Source organism: Danio aesculapii, chromosome 14 (assembly GCF_903798145.1).
Source record: "Danio aesculapii chromosome 14, fDanAes4.1, whole genome shotgun sequence".
Classification (NCBI taxonomy): domain Eukaryota; kingdom Metazoa; phylum Chordata; class Actinopteri; order Cypriniformes; family Danionidae; genus Danio; species Danio aesculapii.
This window is the reverse complement of record NC_079448.1, coordinates 18,607,440-18,625,989: the sequence shown is the minus strand read 5'-3', so window position 1 is coordinate 18,625,989 and position 18,550 is coordinate 18,607,440. Positions and strand designations below refer to the sequence as shown.

General features: G+C 38.9%; 1 protein-coding gene across 3 annotated transcripts in view; it reads left to right on the top strand.

The window, feature by feature from the left end:
• Nucleotides 1–18,550, top strand: part of gria3b (glutamate receptor, ionotropic, AMPA 3b) — a 438,221-nt gene that overhangs the window by 400,934 nt on the left and 18,737 nt on the right. The window lies entirely within an intron of this gene.

Here is an 18,550-nt window from a genome sequence, read left to right as displayed (position 1 = left end):
TACTAATTTCTCTCTTTCCCACACTCCTCGTCAGACAGGGAGAGGGGGTGGGACTAAACTACTGATTTGCAAAAAATGGAAATTCACTCAGAGACCATCTCTGCCAAAAATCAGCTCCTTTGAAGTCCATGCAGTCACCATTATCCACCCCTACCACATAAATGTGGTTGTCATCTACCGCCCACCGGGTACATTAGGTCACTTCTTAGATGAACTGGATGTTCTTCTCTCATCTTTTTCTGATTATGACACTCCCTTGTTGGTGCCAGTCCTCCTGCACCCTGGCTCTCTGATGTTCTCCGTGAGCATCGCTCAAAACTTCGGGCTGCTGAGAGAATTTGGCGAAAAACTAAAAATCCTGAACAGCTCATAACATACCAAACTCTTCTGTCTTCTTACTCGGCTGAGGTTACTTCTGCAAAGCAGACATACTTCCGTCAGAAAGTCAACAGTGCCACCAATCCTCGCTTGCTTTTTAAAACATTTTCCTCCCTCCTCTATCCTCCTCCTCCACCCGCATGCTCCACACTCACTACTGATGACTTTGCTACATTCTTTTGCACCAAAACTGCAAAAATCAGTGCTCAATTTGCTGCACCTACAACAAACACACAAGATACACCACCAACACCACACACACTCACCTCTTTTTCCCAGCTCTCTGAGTCTGAGGTGTCCAATCTCGTGCTATCAAGCCATGCAACCACCTGTCCGCTTGATCCCATTCCCTCTCATCTCTTGCAAGCCATTTCTCCTGCAGTCATACCAACACTGTCTCACATAATTAACACATCTCTTGACTCTGGTCTATTCCCTACTTCATTTAAGCAGGCTAGGGTAACCCCACTGCTAAAGAAACCCAACCTGGATCAAACGCTACTTGAAAACTACCGACCGGTATCCCTGCTTCCATTCATGGCCAAGATTTTGGAGAAAGTAGTGTTCAATCAGGTCCTGGGCTTTCTTACTCAAAACAACCTCATGGACAACAAGCAATCTGGCTTTAAGAAAGGCCACTCAACTGAGACTGCCCTGCTCTCGGTCGTGGAGGATCTCAGACTGGCTAAAGCAGACTCTAAATCATCTGTCCTCATCTTGCTGGATTTATCAGCTGCTTTTGACACTGTAAACCACCAGATCCTGCTATCTACGCTGGAGTCACTGGGCGTCGCAGGCACTGTTATTCAATGGTTCAGTTCTTACCTCTCGGACAGGTCATTCAGGGTGTCGTGGAGGGGAGAGGTGTCCAACCTACAGCATCTAAACACTGGGGTACCTCAGGGCTCTGTTCTTGGGCCACTTCTCTTCTCTATCTACACGGCATCTTTAGGAACAGTCATCCAGAAACATGGATTTTCCTACCACTGCTATGCTGATGATACCCAGCTATACCTCTCTTTTCACCCTGATGATCCCTCGGTTCCAGCTCGCATTTCAGCCTGCCTGTCAGACATTTCACACTGGATGAAAGATCATCATCTTCAGCTTAACCTCGCTTAACCTAACCTTAAGTTTCTGCCATCCCAACTCTACACCATAACTTTTCAATCCAGATGGATGGAGCAACCATTACTGCATCCAAAATGGTAAAAAGCTTTGGAGTAACAATTGATGACCAACTAAACTTCTCTGACCACATTTCTAGAACTGCACGATCTTGCAGATTTGCACTCTATAACATCAGAAAGGTCCAACCCTTCCTATCTGAACATACAGCTCAACTCATTGTTCAAGCTCTTGTTCTCTCCAAACTGGACTATTGCAACTCTCTACTAGCCGGCTTCCAGCTAATTCTATCAAACCTCTTCAGCTGCTTCAGAACGCAGCAGCACGAGTGGTCTTTGATGAACCCAAAAGAGCACATGTCACTCCGCTACTCACCCGTTTGCACTGGCTGCCAGTTGCTGCTCGCATCAAATTCAAAGCTCTGATGTTTGCTTACAAAGTGACCTCTGGCTTTGCTCCTTCGTATCTGCTCTCAATTCTGCAGATATATGTGCCCTTCAGAAACTTGCGTTCTGTGCACGAACGTCGCCTTGTTGTTCTATCCCTAAGAGGGAAGAAATCACTTTCCCGAACTCTCACATTCAATCTGCCCAGTTGGTGGAATGAACTCCCTAACTACATCAGAACAGCAGAGTCACTTGCTGTCTTCAAGAAACGACTAAAAACTCAACTGTTTAGTCTCCACTTTCCTTCCTAATCTTAACTGCCTCTCTGGCTATACCACTAACTGTACTCTCACAAAAAAAAAAAAAATTACTAATGCTCAGCTTCTTAGACTTTACACACCTGAAACTTGTCTATAGCACTTGTTCACTGCTGCTCTTATAGTTGTGTAAACTGCTTCCTTGTCCTCATTTGTAAGTCGCTTTGGATAAAAGCGTCTGCTAAATGACTAAATGTAAATGTAACTGTAAATGTTGTTTTGGTCATTCATTCTAAAATGCCTTAACCGTTTCAGTAATAATGTTATTATATTATTAATGACCTCCAGAGCGTCTGTAGCGTGTCAAGAGCGTCTGTTCTCTGCATCTCATGGCTTCAAATGCTCCCACGTGTTCATTGTGTGTCAGCATTGTCTTCTGAGGCACAGTGCAAGTACATTTATTAAATAAAGAAAAGATTGGCGCAGCTTTTTCTACCGCAGTAAATTCAGTTTTTACTGTTAATATTTGGCGCTCATTTAATCAGGAAGTGATGATTTTGTTCTCTTTAAATCGTTGGATGGATACGCTGCTTTATTCGCACATCTTTTATGCATTATTCCAGTTTTGCAAATAAATTGAATTAAAATATTTCAGAATCAGAATCAGAAAGAGCTTTATTGCCAGGTATGTTCACACATACAAGGAATTTGTTTTCGTGACAGAGCTTCTACAGTGCAACAGAATTACAGAGACAGGACAAAAAACAGATAATAAATATATTTAAAAAAAAAATAGAAGTAGTGAGTGCAAATATACAGATTGACAAGTGTATGTACGTGTTTATTACTATATACAACGTTATATGTGCAGCTGTTATGTGCAAATTGGCATGTAAAGTGTGTTGTTAAATAAGTGTATATGTGTATAAAGTGTATAGCAAGTAGTTATGTTGGTTCCACAATTATTATCATCAAGTGTTCATGAGATGGATTGCCTGAGGGAAGAAACTGTTTCTGTGTCGGGCTGTTCTGGTGCGCAGTGCTCTGTAGCGTCGACCAGAAGGTAAAAGGAGAAGAGCAGGGAGAAGAGCAGTGGGGAGAGGACACACCCCTGGGGGGCGCCAGTGCTGATTGTGCGGATGCTAGATGAGAATTTTCCCAGCTTCACCAGCTGCTGCCTGTCCGTTAGGAAGCTGTTGATTCACTGACAGACAGAGGTGGGCACAGAGAGCTGAGATAATTTGGGCAGGAGAAGTTTTGGGATGATAGTGTTAAACGCCGAGCTGAAGTCAACAAACAAGATCCTCACATAGGTCCCTGGTCTGTCTAGGTGTTGCACAGCATAATGCAGTGCCCATATTTACTGCATCATCCACAGACCTGTTTGCTCTGTAGGCAAACTGAAGAGAGTCCAGTGAGGGTTCAGTGATGTCCTTCAGGTGGGCCAGCATCAGTTTTTCAAAAGACTTCATGACCACAGATGTTAGTGCCACCGGTCTGTAGTCATTTAGTCCTGTAAGTTTGGGTTTCTTTGGGATGGGGATGATGGTGGAGCATTTGAGGCAGGAGGGCACTTCACACAACTCCAGTGATCTGTTGAAGATCAGGGTGAAGATGGGGGCCAGTTGGTCAGCACAGGATTTTAAACAGGCTGGTGTTATAAAATCTGGGCCTGGTGCTTTTTTCCTCTTCTGTTTCCGGAAGACCTGGCGCACCTCATCTTCGTTAAACTGTAGTGCAGGTATGGGGGAGGCAGGGGGTGGTGGAGGTGTTAATGGTGGCGTGAAGAGCAGTTCAGAGTGGGTGTGGGGGGTTTTCTCAAACCGGCAGTAAAACTCATTCAGATCGTTTGCAAGTCGTTCATTGTCTACAGTGCTGGGGGATGATATCTTGTAGTTTGTGATGTTTTTCAGACTTTTCCATACAGATGCTGAGTCGCTGGAAGAGAACTGACTCCTTAGTTTCTCAGAATAGTTCCTTTTTGCGACTCTGATCTCCTTTTCCAGTGTGTATTTGGCCTGCTTATACAAGGCCCTATCCCCATTCCTGTAAGCAACCACCTTGGCCTGACGTAGCTGTCTGAGTTTTACAGTGAACCATGATTTGTCATTGTTGTATGTGAGTTGAGTCCTGGTAGGAATGCACACGTCTTCACAGAAACTGATATAAGATGTTACGGTCTCTGTGAGCTCATCCAGATCGTTTGCAGCAGCTTCAAAAACACTCCAGTCAGTGAGGTCGAAACAGGCTTGTAGATCCCGTTTCGTTAGTCCATCTTTTCAAAGATCTTAATACAGGTTTGGCTGTTTTCAGTTTCTGCCTGTAGGTTGGAATGAGATGAATCAAACAATGGTCAGAGTGTCCCAAAGCTGCTCGTTGGACGGAGCGGTATGCATCCTTTATTGTAGTGATCCAGTATATTTCTGTCTCTTGTGGGACATGTAAAATGCTGTCTATATTTTGGTAGTTCACGGGATAGTTTTGCTTTGTTAAAATCCCCGAGAATGATTAAAACAGAGTCCGAGTGTTGTTGCTCTATCACCGTGATCTGATCAGCTAGTTTCTGTATCGCCAGGCTCGCATGCGCGAGCGGAGGAATGTAAACACTGACGAGGATGAACGAGCAGAACTCGCGCGGGGAGTAAAAAGGCTTACAGTTAATAAACAGTGCTTCGAGATCTGGACAGCACATCTTCTTTAAAACTGTTACATCTGTACACCACCTTTCATTGATGTAAAAGCACGTCCCGCCACCGCGTAATTTCCGCGTTGATTCTTCGTCGCGATCCGCTCTGAACAACTGATAGCCCGGTAGGTGAAGCGCGTTGTCCGGTATGGTGTCGTTCAGCCAGGTTTCCGTGAAACACAGAGCAGCTGAATGCAGAAAATCCCTGTTTGTCTGAGAGAGCAGAATGAGTTTGTCTATTTTGTTGGGTAGAGAGCGGAGATTTGCTAGATAGATGCTAGGCAATGCGGTCCGAAATCCGCGCTGTCTGAGTTTCACAAGCGCGCCTGCACGCTTTCCTCGTCTGCGCACTTGAAAGCGTTTGAGTAGCACTGCGGCTCCTCCGACTACAATGTCCAACAGAACATCAGATAAATCCAGGTATGGAAAAATATTCGGTGGTGTATGTGCCCGAATGTCCAACAATTCGTCTCTGGTGGAACTAATTGTAGGAATATGACTCGAGACAGGACAAACTAACAAAAACAAATACACTACTGCAGAGTACGACATCGTCATCGGCGCCATCTTTCTTAGAGAGGATATCAAAATATTTGAGGATATCAAAATATTTGGATGGCTATTGCCTACATTTCAGTCACACAAAGAACAAAGTCACGTACGAGAATGGCTTGTCCTTTTTTAATAAATAATTAGCTTAAATTCACTGACCTTCGACATGTACTGTAACTATCAATGGGATTATTATTTTTTTTAAAAACTATTGTTCTGCTAACATTCATAAATGTCATATCAACCTCTATCACTTGATCAATAAAAAAGGCAGACACACACAAGTGCACTTTTAAGTCTATTAAAACGTGTATATAAGAGGGAACGTGTGTAAAAATTTTATAAACATCACACATAACATTACTTATTTTATTATACTTAAAGAGCCCATATTATACTTGAAATAGGGTCATATTTAGGTTGTGAGGGTCTCCAACAACAGTCTAATATGCATGCAGGGTCAAAAAACAGTTTGATGGTCTTATAATCTGCATTTATTTTTACCTAATTATCCCAGCGACTCCCATATGAATCGTTCAGCGATTAATTTGTTCCCAAACCCCTCCTCAGCGCGAAGCTAATCTGCGCTGATTGGACCTATGACAGTCTGCTGCGATTGGTCGACACGGACAAGGCTTCAGCGTGAGACAGAGTGCTAATCAGCAATATAAAAGTAGTCACAGTGCATACACGCTTTATAGTGGATTTTGGCTGCCAGTGGGTGAATGTAAATACAGACGATGGACTAGAAAATACCGACGACTAACTATTTTATTGAGCAAAAAGTCTTCTTGCTCGTTTCACATACACACGCTCACGCACACACACACACACACACACACACACACAGGGCCGGCACGTCCATAGAGGAGCGGCTGAATAGAGAGGGCGCGGCGCTCAGTTATATCCGCGAATACCTCCCTGGGTGCAATTTAGACACCTCACCTCGAACCTGAGCTGAAATATTTTGAAACTTAATCGTTGCATGCGTGTAGCAACAGCTGACGATCTGTAATCAAAGCGGCATGCGTCGCGTTTTCAACGTGGCTTTACACGCGATATGAGAAAATAAAGAGTTAACCTGATACAGTACATGTGGTTACAAGTAACAAAACACACCTAAATACATAATTTGCAAGCTAGAGTAAACGAGGCAACAATTTTAATCGCACGTACTTTTGTAATTTGGTGAAATGGGGTAAGAAACTGATCCATGATGCACTTATCCATGTTCTGACAGTCTTTACTGATCCTTTCTTTAACAAACTGATGAAGTCTTCTTTGAAAGCATATAGTTTTCAGAAGCACTCCATCTGCTCAAGGCTGTGCTATATTGCTGATGTTTCATCTTTGATTAGACTGTCCATAATATCCATCTGCACAGCGGGACTTTATTCGACCGGTGTCTGTGTGTGTCTCTGTGTGTGTGTGTGTGGGGCTTTTTTTCTGTTAGTGGGCGGGGCCGCAGGTTTCAAATCTCCCGGGTTTGCGCGTGCAACTACTTGTGTTTCGTAGCCGTGTCATCACGAAACACTTAATGACTCATTATCAAGACGACTCGTTTGAAGCACTATGAGTCGACTCTTTTATAGATGAATCAATAGTTTTAAACACTGTACACTTACAGATTTAAGCCTTAGCTGGATATTTCACTTCACTTAGAGCTATGTTGCACACTACATGGAAGCGCATTTTCAAAAACCCATAATATGGGCTCTTTAAATATTTAAATACTTTAAATGTAAAATAACGCATTAACTTGAGCAGCTGTTTTCCCACGCTAACTGTCTCTGTTTCCCTGATGCAGTGGTGTTGCTTTTTAAAATATATGGTCATGTTTGCTATAACTTTGTATGAGCACATCAAGTTTAGCTGGAGAAAGAAATGGTGATCTCTTTTTTAAGATGTTGCCATAGTCACTCGTAATATCGGCGCTCCATTGATAATGCCTTTTTATAGTTGCGGTGTGCGCGCTTAACTCTGAGTTGCTCTACTCAAAGTTGATTGACCTAACTCAGATCCGCTATTCTGAAACCGAAAACTTTTTAGTCTCTCGGTAAATCAACTCAGAGTTCAAGTTTAAACTCCGAGTTGGTTGAACCTCCTTACTGAAACAGGCCCCTGGTCTCCCTATTTGTTTAGCAGGTGGCCTTCGCAGCATCTTACCCCTTCAGGACTGGCATGCCTCCCAAAAAAACTGCCATTCTAAAATCCCTAAACTACAGTTATCTAGGTAAAAAGTAATAATATACAACCCTTGAAATTCTAAATTATTCCCATATTCTGGTAATTAAAGGGACTGAGGACTGTAGAAGGTTGTGCTTTTGGTGACGCTGTGTATTCAAACTGTGCTTCTCAAACTTCTCATCAAATGCGTGACGGGCGCAGCTGCTGTGGCGTTTTGCTTATACTCTCCCAAAGTGTCTTTAGACACTTGTCGAGGTTCCCTGATCTGAAAGGGAACATCCTGGTTATTTCCATAACCCACGTTCCCTGAAGGAGGGAACAGAGACATGTGTCTCAAGTGCCACAGTAGCTCGATCTCCATCTGATAGGTAACCTGTGTTCGGCTTTCTAAAGCCTAGCTCACACAACAGGATTTTAAACATCGGCAGATCGCTGTGCATGACTTGTTTTTGTGTCTTTTAATCGATGTGGTGTTCATACTATGCAACACTACGTAAATGATCCACAAGAGGGGGGTCACACACTACAAGATCTGACAACAACTAGTTACCCAACAGCTTAGTCCAGCTACCAAACCACAGCAAATGAAATGTTGAGGGAGGAGTCGTCAGAAAAAGCTGACCACTATTGGCTGCTTGTGTGCTGATTACATCACTGACAGCGTTTCAAGCTTTCAAGGAAGCATTTAAAAACTTCGTCAATCAGCTGATGCATCAGAGGATCAATCGCTCATCTGCAAGGCTTGAGTGGATTGATACACAGAGAGTTTTTAATTTTTGTAATTTAAAAACTCTTTGAAATAAAACTAACATATCTATGACCCTCTGACGTTTCCTAAATATCTGTGTATTTCTTTCTAACATTGTTATTTTTTAAATTACAAACCAGTAAAGAACTGAGCATTTCTACCTTTAATTACCATATTGGTCAAAATAACTGCATGCATGTCTGCTACTTTTCGCTGTGACTTTAAATATATGTGTGCAGTTTTTTGCCTAGCAACTTGCTGCTAACATAAACATAACTCTCTGATAGCAAAAACATAAATTTCCTTCAGATATATCTTTCAAAACAGCATATTCTGTGCCGGAAAATAGCTTCTGTTTGAAAGTGAAAATAAAAGCGAGCCCCAGAGCTTTATGTGTTCTAGTATCTTAACTACATATTTATAGGCTGTATTACCAAAAAAGATAATTTTAGGGTAATGGTGTCATCAGATATGGCGACAGACATTCAGAGCTTAATTTTAATATCTCAATAGAACCTTTCAATGTAAATATGACGCTTTATATGAGAACGGTCAGAATGACCAGTATGGTAATTCTAATAGTTACAGAATTCTAGTTCCCCAGTTAATATAGCCTACTCTCGTGTCCGTGTTAACGCAGAATGAAGCCAGTGCATCAATGGCCACAGACATTTCTGTTGAGCTCCTGAGCACATGGCCATTCAGCTCATGCTGATATGCTCTCTCATTGGCTGCAACTCGTCACTAAATCTGACCGCATGTGGGGTCGAGTCTTCCGACTGCTCTGGAATATTTAGCATGCTTTATATTGGATTTTCGCCTGCGAGGTGTCTGCGACGCTTCAGCGAGCCTCTTTGATGCGTTGTTCAGTAGGTTCACACATAAAGACTAGCGAGCGCAGTGCACCCGCAGATTTCTTCCCAACCACAGCCCGATCTGTCGGCGAGCTCGTTAACTTCCAAATCGGGCTCAAATGAGGCTTAAAATCCTGTAGTGTGAACTAGGCTTAAGTGTTTGGCTTCCTAAGTCTGAAGCAGTCTCCTACACATGCTAGGTAAATACTCTACTAATGATTAATCACCAGCACCTGTGGAGCTGTGTGCTGCCAATTCATAGGCATTCATTGGCCTGTTTTCTTACTCCTTAGATTGATTGGTCATCTAGCAATCTCCCAGTGTCTATAGACACATATTGAGGTTCCCGCTTTAAGGGAACGTGGGTTACAGAAAACATTTTTTTAAACCATTTAATTTTTATTCAGCCAATATATGAAAGCATGATGCTTGACTAAACTGCAAATAGGCCTTTGATAAACCAGTCAAAATAAGCATGTTTTTATTTATGTTTCTGGTTAATTTTATTTTTCGTTCAAAATTTTAAATTTGCTGGGTTTTTTTTAGGAATAATTTAAATCAAGCTTTTAGGTGTAAAGCTGACAAACCAGTTTCTGATATGTTAGGGGGTCCGAATGTGTGTGTATATGTTCTATCTTGGTTTCATTAGACCAAAGAATCTTATTTCTCACCATCTTGGAGTCTTTCAGGCAGGCTTTCATGTGTCTTGCACTGGGGAGAGGCATCTGTTGGGCCACTCTGTCGTAAAACCCTGACTGCTGGAGGGCTGCAGTGATGGTTGACTTTCTACAACTTTCTTCCATCACCCGACTGCATCTCTGGAGCTCAGCCACAGTGATCTTTGGGTTCCTTTTTACCTGCCTAACCAAGGCTCTTCAGCCCCGATAGCTCAATTTGGCCAAAAAGCCAGCTCTAGGAAGGGTTCTGGTTACTCCAAACATCTTCCATTCCAAGTATTATGGAGGCTTATTATCTTAGGAATTATCTTATTATTAAGGATTATTATTTTAGAAACCTTAAGTGCTGCAGAAAGTTTTTTGTAACCATGGCCAGATCTGTGCCTTGTCACAATTGTCTCTGCACTCCTCAGACAATTCCTTTGACCTCATGATTCTCATTTGCTCAGACATGCATTGTGAGCTGTAAGGTCTTAAATAGACAGTAGTGTGGCTTTCCTAATCAAGTCCAATCAGTATAATCAAACACAGCTAGACTCAAATTATGGTCTACATCTCAAGTATAATCAGAAGAAATGGACAGCACATGAGTTAAATATGTGAGTATCACAGCAAAGGGCCTAAATACTAGGACCATGTGATATTTCAGTGTTTCTTTTTTAATAAATCTGCAAGAATGTCAACAATTCTGTGTTTTTCTGTCAATATGGGGTACTGTGTACATTAAGGGGAAAAAGGTGAACTTAAAAGATTTTAGCAAATGGCTGCAACATAACAAAGAGTTAAAAAAAAACTTACTGCACACCTGTCTGTTATTGTGAGGATAACTTTCAAATATATCAATTTTACTTTTAAGAACATAAGTAAATGAATGATGCAAAGTTCAATCGTTGCTGAAGCGGAAATGTGTTGGTCAAGACTGACAGCACATCTGCGGTAGAGTATTTCAACTGTATGAGCAGTATTCGCTTCCACCACATCCCAGCTTGCTCACCATCTGTTGCATTGGAGTCACACATGGTTGAAATCGCTATGTGACATTTAAATCCCCGGCTAGCTCAATGGATGGAGTTTAGTTGATGGATACTCCACAGCGGTACGGTCCTTCTGATATGTCTAGGTCAACCTGTTTGCTTCTTCTGAAACCACCCATTGCCAGTTGTTATATTCCCTGAGAGAGGACATCTCAACCTTGTTGCACATCTCAAAAATTTTCTAATGCTGGGTGCTCTCTAATTCTGCTGTATAAAAAGTACCCGTCTTCTTGTATGTGAAGTAATAGACTCCTCACTAGAGGCAATCCTAGTCTCTCCGGGACCCTAAGCAACATTGACCGTGGATTGAAGAGTGAGGGGAGAGTGGCAATTATGTAAGTAGAGACTGGGGGACAGGGGTGGATAAGGTGATGTTATGGGCGTTTATTGGTCTGTAAGGCTGCATTTACACTGCAGATCTTGATGGTCAATTCTGATTTTGTGACTGTATCTGATTTTTTTGATGACATGCTTACATCATCTTTTAAAAGTGACTCGTGTCCGATCATCTGCATTTACACAGTACACGGCAAAGGTGCAATGACCAGAAAAAAAAAGAGTGGGCGCTGACTAACAGCTGATAATTAAAGAGTGCTCTTTTCTCTATTTCTGTATGTAATCTGTTCGCAACTTTTGACAAGCTGTTTTACTATAGTTTATGACAGAAAAGTTCTCATTTGTCAGACTTGATGTCATTCGCTATGGTTTTTAATGACGCGCAACTCGCATTACAGGTGAAACTCCAATCTTACCTGCTTACACTACAAACACGAGAACACAGATCCGATTCATATCAGATAAATTTCTACATATGAACAAGGCCTGAATCTGATTTGAGTAAATCGGAATCCATGTGATTTGTTTCTGCTTACATGTACATGGGCTATATCCGATCTGTGCCACATGGGAGAAAAAAATCGGAATTGAGTCACTTGAACAGTGCAGTGTAAATGTAGCCTAAGTCAAGAGCAGAGAATGCGGGGTGGGGGGTTGTTGATCTGTTAGTGAAATGTGAGGTGGGTACAAGGGCGAATTAAATTATATATTATATTTAAATTTCTTTAACTACAACATAAGCTCATGTGTGAATAATGGCTACCTTAATTACATAGTCGCTTAGTTTAAGCTATGAGAGAATTCATTCCTTTAAAATCTTGAATACCACTATTGTCCTTCATTGCTTCGTTGTCAACATACAACTTCTATGTTTAGCTACTTTGACACAATCTGCATTGTAAAAGCACTATAGAAATAAAGATGAATTGCTGGGAAAGTAACCAGCCTTTCAGCCAAACTGGTACTTCTTTGATCGTCTTACTAATTTTTCAAAACACCTCAACTCATCAAGAGTGACATAGAGAAAATAAAAGTACACACATGCTGAGGTAAAATCAAAATGACTTGTAATAAAAATCTTTTATAAATTCATTTTATAAATGGATCACTTATTAATAGTTGTAATTCACTTGTTAAGACTCTGACAAGGTGCCTGTGTTGTCTTTTTTAAATTATCCTATAATATATATTTTTTATATTTGTATTACATAATTTTTTGTTTATAAAAATTATATATACAATTAACACCTCACTTTAGTTTGCAGTGATTGTTATGCAAGGTTCATTAGTCATTTTGCGTAATGTTTAATTTTTTTGTAGAATTTAGTTTGATATGAGTCACTCTCTGAAAACAGTCGATTCTAGATCTAGCCAGATCTAATTCTGCCTAGTGCGGGCATTGTATGGCAGCAGAGTTTCATCACTATTACACCAGAATGAGAATATAGTTCCTATAAATATTGGCCTAGAAAATAGCAACTTTTTGTTTTATGACACAATGTAACTACAGAAGATTTTTTAAATAGGAAAATTATAAATATATATATTTTTATTAAATGCTAATGGTCTACTTTGATTCAATTAATTATGCTAACCTAAGTGACCTTGCCAGAACAAGAAATCGTCTGAATGGATTAAAAAATTATTCAAGTCAACAAGTTTAACTCTAGGAGACTTGTAAAAATGGAAAAAAAAAAAAGAAAAAATTATGTTTATTTAATAATGGTCAGTGATGTATTAATTTTTAATAGAAACAGTTATCTGCACACCACTTATTTTGTCGTCTTGACACAATTAATAACACTCATAACATTGCAGACATTGTACATAAACACCATGCAAGGTTTATGGTTCCTGGTAAACATTAAGTGAATAAGTACAGCAATTGTGTCAGCATATTACTCATCTTATACGAAAGATGAATATATAACATTGGCTACGAGGATTGTCTTGTTGAATGAAAGATATGTGTGATATGATGGACTTACATACTAACTTTACATATTGGATTAAAAGACTGTTGCGAACTTGGAAAAACCACACCCAATGAGATGTCAGTGTTTCTTGGTCATATGGATGCCTTTGATTAATCCCTTAAACAGTGCTCTAACTATATTCCTATATTCATGATCATCTTTATTTTTATAGCGCTTTTACAATGTAGATTGTGTCAAAGCAGCTTCACATAGAAGATTGTAGTGAATTGAAATATTTTAAGTTCAGTTTAGTTCAGTTCAGTGTGGTTTAACTAACTACATAGAAAGGTCTGAACAATTTGTTTCTGCTAATGACATTGCAGATCACAAATGAATCAGTCTGTTGGTGAGTGTAATGGGCTCATCTACATATGGACTGCTACAGAGCTTAATCACCCCAGAGATGCTGGGTGCAAAAGTATGTAATGCCATTGTGACTATTTTCGGGGGTGTTGGGGGACACTTTTCACCAAAACGGATCATGATTGCAGAGAGATTTAACCATTTCATTATCACAGTCAGCACAACACAGAGACAGCAGCACAGTTTGTTACAGTCCTTAAAAAAACTTAGTGAACACAGAGTTTAAAATGCGTTTTCAAGGTGCATTGCATGATCGTTTTTTGTGTGGGCTAAAAACTGTGTCCATACAGAAATGGCTGCTCTGATGTTCCAAACGGCAGTGGAGATTGCTGTATCCATGGAAACAGCTGTGAGAGAATCACATCAGTTAAGTGGCCCTGTGAAAGTGAATGCACAGTCTCTACAAGAGAAAGAGGAAAAGAAGTGCTACCATTGCAATACAAACCACAATAAAAAAGACTGATATTTTGAAAAGCAACAGTACCACAACTGTAGAAAAAAGGCCACTTTCCAGAGTATACAGAATTTAAGGGAAACACAAGACTGAACACAGAAAATTATATTGTCAAAAATCTGTTCTACTTAAAAAGAAACTGCACCAGATGAAAGTGTATAGCAGGGGGGGTCAAAATTTTTACTAAATTAGACCTTTCAAACGCATACCTCTAAGTTGAGTTGCTAAGGTCTAATTTAAAATTTTAGGGGCTCTATTTTAACGATCTAAGCCTAAAGTCTGAAGCACAGGGTGCAAAAGCAGTGTCTGAATCCACGTTTGCTATTTTAAGGATGGAAGAATACGTTTTGTGAGCTGGCGCATGTTCTATAAGGGTAGTGCTTATTCTCTTATTGAGTAATGGGTGTGTTTTGAGCATAGCATGCATTAAACCATTCAGAGGCTCATCTTCCATTCCTTTTAAGAGTCAGTTGCGCCACACCATGGCACATTTGCTGTTTACATGGCAGAATTTGTAAAAGAAAAAAACTGAAGAAAAGAGTTAAACAGACCATCTGCGCGAGGATAAAGAATGAGCCATTCTGCCTCTTTATTTCTTTTTACTTTACTAATACTCTTTTCTTTGTGAAGTAAAAAAAAACAGTGTTGTACGCACTCCACTGAAGACATCCATTAGCCGACATCAGGGCTATTCAATTAGTTTGTCATGGGGGCCAGTTCATGAATAGCATCCCAAATGAGAGGCCGGGCAGATATGTCTTGCAATATAAGTGACGATACAACAGCAATATAAGCCCATATGCTATATTTTTGCTCCTTAAGACATCCACATTGGCTTTTTATACATTAAAACGTTAATATGTTGTATTTTGAAACTACATAACATCAATGCATTGTACAATGTGGCTTTTTTTACAAACATATTCAAATGTTGTATATGAAGCACAACAGAATCAGTGTATTGCTCAAGTAGGCTTCTTCTACATTCAAACTAATTCATATGTTATGTTTTGAACTGCATAACAATTAGGAATGCAACCATTATAGATTTTGGTTGTACGATTATAGTCCGAAGAATAATCATGGTTTCACGGTTATCACGATTATTATGCATTTATTAAATTCAAAACACTACTAGTTTAGAAAATCACAAGAAAGCTGCTTATATTTAAAAGTTTTGTTCATTGCTGCTCAGTAACAAAATACAGCACAAAATATGAATAAAAAACTAACAATAGTCCATTTCTCTCTTTGGACTTGAAATGAAAAAGTCTTTGATTTAAACATGAGTGATAATTTTACAATGAATATAAAATGAATAAAAATTTGAATTTAAAAAATTATTTGTCTAATGTTAATTTAAGCTACAGTATATATTAGCTAAGAATTTAAATCAACTGTTGTTATAATCTGCGTTCATACATATTCATTTTAATCATTTGTAATAATTCGTCCAATGTATCTTTTGTTTACATTGCACTGAAAGCTACGCACAACTCTCACCACTACAGTACATGTAATTTCTTGCATGCGCCTGGAGGGCGCAAGTGCGTGGGTACGCTCTACGAGCCGTGCACACACCGCTCCCAATATGCACGTCTCCATTGGAAATAATTAACTTGCACGCAGAAAAGACTTGATATGTAAACGGCCTGCTGCTATAGTTAATTTCAATGTGCATGCATATTAGCCTCGGTATAAGCTCGGAACTTTAAACTAGCACACAGTTGGCATGACTTTGTTTAGTTACTGCAGTTTTGTTTCGTGCAACAGAAACGTGACATTGAGACGCCTTTACGATTAATTCACCGTAATGAATAAAAGCGGGGTTAATAGTGAAATTGGCTAATCATTGCATCCCAATTAATGATATCAGTGCATTGTACAAAAGGCCTTTTCTACAAACATACTCAAATGTTTTCGGCTGCTCGCGCCACTCGCTTTATGTCAGGTGACCCACTCTCTGTGCAGCCTTCAACTGCAGCTCGTGCTGTTATGAACAGATGCACGTCACTTCATAACTATAGCGGCCATTTTTTGACTGAGCTAAATTTATTTTTGATGTCTTGGTCACACTATTTGCAAGGCCAGAACAAATAGCCTCGGGGGCTGGGTTCGGCCCGCAGGCTGCCAATTGAATAGCCCTGGCCTACATATTTAATTTCATACATTTTTTGTTAAGCACAAAGATTTGTTTTAAAACTATTTCTAAATTCAGTTCTAATTTACAGCAAACTAATAAATGAGCAATAAAAACAAAGTGCGGTCAAAATGATATTCAAAAACATCTTCTGGTCCGATATGGTGATGCAAACGTTTCCTGACAGGTGGACAAATCTAAACTTGTTTTTATTAAAACAAATATAAATATGCATGTAATAAATACTACTACTACTGATAATAATAATTTATACAATTTGCTAATAAAATTAGACAATATTTTAAAAAATTGTCATGAATAACCTGACTACAACAGAGGCATATTCCAAAGCCTCCCGAGGTAAAGAATGCATGGTGGTAGTCGTTTTTATATTTTTAACCATTATAACATTTTAATCCTTTAATATTTTTCATATGTACAGATATTAGTGTATCTCTGTACATCCTGTGTATACTAATCAATGTGTATGTGTGTTTTGGACCCGCATAGACACATAACTAATGTGCTCTTTAAATTAAAAAAACTCTGTTCCATTGACTTTTGACCAGCTTTTAGTTGGTCAATGGTGATGTCTATTTCAGTTGTCTCAAAATAGCAACACACCAACAATGTGCCTTAACACACCTCCTTGACCAGCACACCCATGAGTGCACAAAGCGGCACAAATAGATTTTCTATTTAAACAATGTCGTGCAAAATGTGAAAATGACATTTTCACTGGTCTGAAAATAGCAACAAATCAAGTCCTACGTGCCTAGTACCATATAGCACCGGGTGTATGATAGGGCTCTAGGTCCTTAGGTCACCTCAGAATTGTTCCAGACTGTCTGTCTCGACCCTGCCCCATATATATATATATATATATATATATATATATATATATATATATATATATATATACACACACACAGTTGAAGTCAGAATTATTAGCCCCCCTGAATTATTAGCCCCCCCCCTCCTTAATTATTTTCCCTTAATTTCTGTTTAACAGTGAGATTTTTTCAACACATTTCTAAACATAATAGTTTAAATAACTCATTTCTAATAACTGATGTATTTTATCTTTGCCATGATGACAGTAAATACTATTTTACTACATATTTTTAAGACACTTATATACAGCTTAAAGTGACATTTAAAGGCTTAAATGGGGCTAATAATTTTGATCTTAAAATGTCTTTTAAAAAATTAAAAACTGCTTTTATTCTAGCTAAAATAAAACAAATAAGACTTTTACAGAAGAAAAAATATTATCAGACATACTGTGAAAATTTCCTTGCTCTGTTAAACATCATTAAGGAAATATTTAAAAAAGAAAAAAATTCAAAGGAGGGCTAATAATTCTGACTTCAACTGTGTGTGTGTGTGTGTGTGTGTGTGTGTGTGTGTGTGTGTGTGTGTGTGTGTGTGCGCGCGCGTGTGTGTGTGTGTGTGTGTGTGTGTGTGTGTGTGTGTGTGTGTGTGTGTGTGTGTGTGTGTGTGTGTGTGTGTGTGTGTGTGTGTGTGTGTGCGCGCGCGTGTGTGTGTGTGCCTATATTTGAAGATATATGAAGCCTATATTTTTTATTCAATTTTTTCAAAATAGTAAATGATATGACAGTCTGTTGTCATTTGTATAGCCTATATTGCTATATTCCAAATGTCTATATGGGATGTGATTATAATTAGTTTTGTGCATTTTTATAAACACTCTTACACTTTTTAAATAAATGTATAACTGAAATAACAAAAATGGGCATGCATAAAACAAACTAAACAAAAAAAAAAGATAATGGAATTTAAATAAAATTAAATATGCTTGAAGGACTGGAATAGGGAAATAGGGATAAGCTTACACAAACATGCATAAAAGTCATTCATGTAATGGGCATTTCAAATTGTTAGCCATATATACTTTAACCTTAAGTTTTTTCTATCCATTATATGTCCCAGTCTGCATGTAGGTGCTTCATACAAATCTGGTAACACTTTATAATACCTACGAACTATAAATCATTTATTAAGCATTAGCAAATAGTTAATTCATCATTTGTTAAGCATTAACTCTACGTTATAAGATATTAGTAAGCTGTTTATAAACACAGATACAAATGCTGTATTCTTAAAAGCATGTTTATAATGTGCTTAATGGTTGTACTTTCGTACTTTGTTACTGATGAATTTTTCATTACTAAATTAAGTATTGCATTACCATTAAACCATTTGAGTTTAATAGTAGTTGCTAGTTTATAAGATCATTTAGAATGAGTTGATTAATAAACTATTCAAATCAGTTATTATACAGGCATATAGTAATGGTTACTATGTATAATACATGCTTTATTAACACAACTTCATGCAGTTTTGTGACCTAATCTTACATACAGTCCTTAT